The following is a 6,000-nucleotide window of genomic DNA, read 5'->3' as shown; positions in this document are numbered from 1 at the left end:
CCTTGTACTCATGAATCCAATACGTACACTCATGAGCAAGATGAATCAGTCTCTCATCTCTCGACCCTGTAGCAGGATCAAGGTATTGCTCCTGTGCATCCTGGATCAATCTAGACCTCTGCACCATCACATCCCTCTCCTCCTACAGTCGATCCCTCTCTATCACAATCTGATCTCACTCTACCTCTAAAGCACCATATTATCTACAAAAGTGCTCCCTATCATTCATCTATCATTGTCACAATGTTACAACAAGATCATGCAAGCTCCTAATCCAAGCTCTCAGAACCTACTCATCCTCACCCTCCCCATCACCACCTCCCTATGCGGCTAGCACATCTCCAACCTGGGGCATCTCAATGTCCTGCCCACCACCATCCTTCTTGTCACTCCCTCCACTGCTAGATGATCATGTCTCAGAATCATCACTCCCACTCCCATCCCGACTAGAGTTGCTCATAAACTCAGTGTCTCCACCGATGTCTACATCAGCCTCACTATCCTCTCGCTCTGCCTCTGATGCTTCTACTATTGTTATCAAGCTAATCTAGCCCCCACCTTGTTCGGCCCCTATCTTGACCTCCACCATTTCTTACTCTACCTCTCACTCTCCCTCCCTGCTCCCTCCTATGTCGGATCTGCTGATGAGAGATAAGCATCATAGGATCCATCAATGGTACTGGCATATGATTTACCCACCAAGCATCATACTGAGGTGTAGCACTAGGATTTGCAACCCCTTCGGACCAACCCCACTATTCCGGTCGAAGAGAATCAAACTCTGCAATAGCAACATGAGGCTACACACAAGACCCCAATATCCGATCTCTCGACATATACGAGTAAAATAAGCAGTAACATCGGTAACCCCGTGTACCTCCCTGAACTGATGAAGTACACGGCCACGAAGATGAATGTCAATAACTCTATGAGTACCCACATCCTGACCAATCAAGTATCTCTACTGATGACAATATGGCAAATGTTGTGCATCATCAGCCCAACTGAGGTAATTAAGATATAGCCTCCATGAAAAATACTATAGAATATCAATTTGATGTCTCCAGTAAAGGGTGTTCCCTGATGCCCTATGCCTAATACTAGTTGTGTATCTATATGCATAGGGATCATAAGCACCAAGATCGACATGAACCATCAGACAAAAGATAGCTATGTTCTCCCAAGCCCACACCTGGAGCAATGTGATCATGCAGCCAATGGACTTTTGTCCAAGATAAACAACCTCATGCATTTGATGATATAAAGTGGCCAATAAGAAAGGAATCCAAGCATAAATGTGTTTGTGTATGATCATATCATGGATAACTCTACCCCAACCAACTAGAAATCCACGTGTCCTCCTATTAGGAATTAGAGGAGCGGCTACAATACTGCATAACACAACATTTGGATCATCGTAACCCAAAGCATCCCACGGGATATCATATCTTCCCCGTATCTATAGATATTTCTCGATGCACTCAAATAGATCGCATAAACTCTGGATACCATCCCAGCAACCAAATGTAACTCTAGCACCATAGATCAGAACGTGAAGAATACACCACACATCCTCCAAGGTAACTAGTGCCTCTCTTGTGGGCAAATGAAAGGAACAAGTCTCTGAGTGCCAACGCTCAACCAAAGCAGTGATCATGGCCCTATTGGTTGTAGCTTCTGGAAGATGGAGAATGTGGTATAATCCCAAATGTTTAATCAAAGCAACCTCTTCCTATGACAACTCATCTCGCCGATCAAGACCATCAGGCCTCGTATGTCTGCCTATCAACACATAAAAGTTCTCCTGCAAGCGAAAACATGAGATAATATCAGATACTTTATTCTCACGACAAAAAATCAAATCAAGTATTTTGGAAAAAAATTCCCAATCAACAATGTGAATGGATAATTACAAATGTGCATCAACAACAGTCAATTGTGAATCAATTAAGTCAATTGCACATTAAAATTTACAAATGCGAACCATTTAAAGCAATTGTGAATCAAAATTTACAATTGCAAATTTGTAAAGACATTTGCGTACATAAAATACAAGTGTGCATCATTTAAAACAATTGTGCATGAATATTAACAATTGTGCACAAATTGATATACAATTGCGCATAGGTTAAAAAATGTAACTCTAACATCGAAACGAAAAAAATGGAAAAACAGGCCAAAAAAAGTAAAATATTCAAAATAAGAACCATGCCTCCAGTGTCGGGTGGTCTCTAGTATGAACACACTCGATCGAACAAGTGCAACCTCGCTCTGTGGCCCACCATCATGCTCCAAAATCACAAGAAAGCAAGAACAGCTCCACAAAATCAAATGAATACAAATGAGCTAATTAAAGGGCCTAATTCACTATTTATAGCTCAAAATTAGGGTTTTTTTTACCTCTCTGACGCTCGTGGTCCCCGTGAACTTCAATGCACTTGTAGCATAGTCAACCGACCTTGAAATCGCATGAAACTTCACACGATTTCTCATTACCACGGTATCGAAAATATGGTCTCAATTTCGTAATTTTTCGACTACTTTTTCCGAGGGGGCATTATACCCTAGCATCATCGAGGCATACTGGGGCCGAATTTTTTTTAGTTTTCTTTGAAACAACGTCATCTCAACATTGTCTCAAAGAGGGGCAAATGTAGACACTGAAAAACGTCTTTTTCATTATCACTAATTATTCATCCTAATTAATTAAGTAATTCTTTAATTATCTAATTAAGCTAATTATTTCTTCTCAATTGACTCAATCATTATCATTCAACATTTCTAATTATCTAATTTCTATTCTTTAATTAATTAATTATTTAAATTAATTTAGTTATTCTTCCAATTCCCCAAATGTAAATTTCAAATAATTTCGTCTAATTTCAAATCATCAAATTCACATATCACTAAATCTAAATTTCAATTAATTTCATGTGCATTTTAGGATTCGAAATTCCAAATTCAAATCAAAATTGAAAATAAAAATCAAATTCAATTTCAAAATCCTACAGCACATGTTGAAATCATAACTGATTGATCAAATCAATTAACTCATTTAACTCTTCAATCACCCCTTTTCACTCCAAATCACCTTTTCTGAATAAGCAATCAATCCACTTATCTCTCCAATCCATTCAATCATCTGATCTATCAATCTAGTCAACTGAGCAATCTATTCAATTCACTATCCAATCTATCTAGTTAACAACTCAATCAAATGAGTTAACAAATCAATCAACTCTATTAACTAATAAATCTAAATCAGTTCACTCCCAATCAAGACTTGAGTTCAAAATCTCTCTCCCTCTCTCATCAAAATCTATATAAACATCATCATTTTCTCAATTCAAGCTAGATCACACTCTTCAAAACAATTGCCATCTTATGCAGGAATTTCAGTGCAATACCTGAGAGCCACCTACACCAGCAATTTGGAGAAGAACAATGGAAGCCACGATGCATATTAGGAAGTTCTATATAGTATATTTATTCAATTCTTGCATCTAATTTCTATTGGTTTATGTTTGAGTTTGTTTAATTAGTTAAGGATCTGTGATCGTTCTTATTTCCTAATTAGCTCATATGAATTTTAAGCATGAAAATAGTTTTATCTATTTGAGGAAAAAGAGAAAACTAATTTTAATTGCAATACATAATCCTTCCAAGAATATAGAATATATGGACCATCATCCTATCTAACCCAAAATACCATTAAGTACTCTTATTTCATACTTTTAATTTATCAGTCATAAACTCAAAATCGCATCAATATGACATGAATTTGATAAACATTCTCAACCAATTCAAGTTACACAGTTAGCTTTATCTATGTTCTTTGATTTCATCTAATTTATTCCCTTAAGGTAAAAAAAGAAAAACATCAAATGGGAAATCACTAAATTGTTTATAAAGTTATTAAAGGGAAGTTCAAGAATTCTCTAAAATAGAAAGAGAAGATTCAAACTTGCAAAAAACCCCAAAATATTTTCTATGGCATGGTAGTGTAGGCATCAATTGAGAACATTGCCACTACACCTCATGAACAAGGGGTATAATTTACAAACACTAATGAGACAACAATATTCAATTAAATTTGGGGAAAAGAAGAAGAAAAATAACAATAATAGCATAAACATATCAAAATGATTATCTGGGATTTTAAACCGGATAATTATAGTATTTTAGTTGCAATATTTCTAAACAGCAAGCTATAACATCATGAATAGACGGCCCTGGTCATTCTACATGAAGATGTAATATTATGTAAACAAGTCTATGCATACAATAGAATTTGAGAGGAAATTTATCTAAAAAATGATAATGACTATCCACTGACAATCAAAGATGCCAATGTGATGTGCTGGAAATAATTGCATAGGAAATCTGTATAAGCAGAGTGGATAGTAAAATCTAATGTGAACACTTCAACAAATGAAGCTTCATTGCTATTTTTCATAGCACCATATGGTTAAAATTATTTTTTCTTTACTCTTTCAAATATATTTGTGCATAAGGTTTAGTTATCAATTACTTACATCAAATGTAAGAAGTAATATAGCTCTTCTCTAAACTTAATATGGATCAATAAAAATGGGTGTTTATGTGATAATGTAAGAAAACTAAAATCTATATTTTATGAAAAAAAAAATTAAGACTATTCTTGCAAATCAAAATCTATCAACTAGAGTGTTGGTGCAACAAAAATTCAATACCAAACAAAGGTGCAAAGGATACTTTGTATTTATGAGAATTTGCCAAGATCTAGAGTCCAATTGATAGCACAAACAAGAGAGAACAAAATATGTGACAAGAACAAAGTGTATTCTCATCAATAATGCAAAATACCCAACTAACTGAATTGATTGTTGGATTGGATTGAATTGGATTCAAATTACATACAATGTAAATGAGCCTACTTATAAAGGCAAGGCTAGAGAGAACATAATCATGACATTTGGCTCAATGAGATACAAGGGTAGGTAGGAGAAACAATAAAATATTCCACAAGAGGTGGATCACCCAAAAAAGGTGGAATGTGATAACAAGATAACACCACAAAAGGTGGAATTTCACCTACAACCATCTTCCCTAGATGCATACTTCCCTAAGTGTCTCATATGCAAACTATATTGAATGCATTATCCTAAGTCAACTTAAGTAAATTGTAATTATAAGACATAGTTTACACCAACAATATACCTAGAGGATGTCATTATTTAAATAAGAGATATGCATACAAAATTGTATGCAAAGAGAAGTTAGGTCAATGTTTTGACAAAGAATTAGACATTTCTCCAACAACTATAGGTGGTATTTAGTTTTACCAAATACGATCTTTCAACTAGAGCAAGAGCATCAATGTTGTGCTAAGGATTCTCCATACTCTTTTCCCTCCTAGGTTCCTCCCCGACAAAAAAAAAAACCCCAACATAGACAAAAAATCCTTTTTTTTCCTAAACCTTCAAACAAATGCAACTGACAGGTGTAATGCCAAATTCCCCTATCCTTCCAGCCTCTATCCACGAAGACAAGCATTCAAATTGAGGAAGCATTGACAAGGATCGTGGAGGGAAAATAACTCGCGTTTTAACTTTTCTGAAATCTTATCTCTAGTGATTTTAGTATAAATGCTTCACTTGAAAAATTTTTATGCACAACAACTACTTTCGATTATATTTTTATTTTCCTTTCTTGTATACTAATATCGGAAGGTAATAAAAAATTATAATATTAATCATATATCTTTATTATTCCAATATTAATATTAAAATTTAATGTTATTTATTTAACATTAAATTTATTTCTTTATAATAATAATAATTTAATAATATATGGTGATCGTTGGTTGGGTCTCTCAGTATGTGTGGGCCCTGCAGTGTGGGAAGGATTTTCGCCATGACTTGCCCTTTTGGCAAGACTTTCATTCCCTTTGGGCACCTCTTTCTTGCTACATCGAAATGCTTTCGTTTCGATGAGACCGATTGGATTTTGGGCAACAAT

The sequence above is a fragment of the Cryptomeria japonica genome, chromosome 11 (assembly GCF_030272615.1).
Source record: "Cryptomeria japonica chromosome 11, Sugi_1.0, whole genome shotgun sequence".
Classification (NCBI taxonomy): Eukaryota; Viridiplantae; Streptophyta; class Pinopsida; order Cupressales; family Cupressaceae; genus Cryptomeria; species Cryptomeria japonica.
This window is presented reverse-complemented; position numbering follows the sequence as displayed.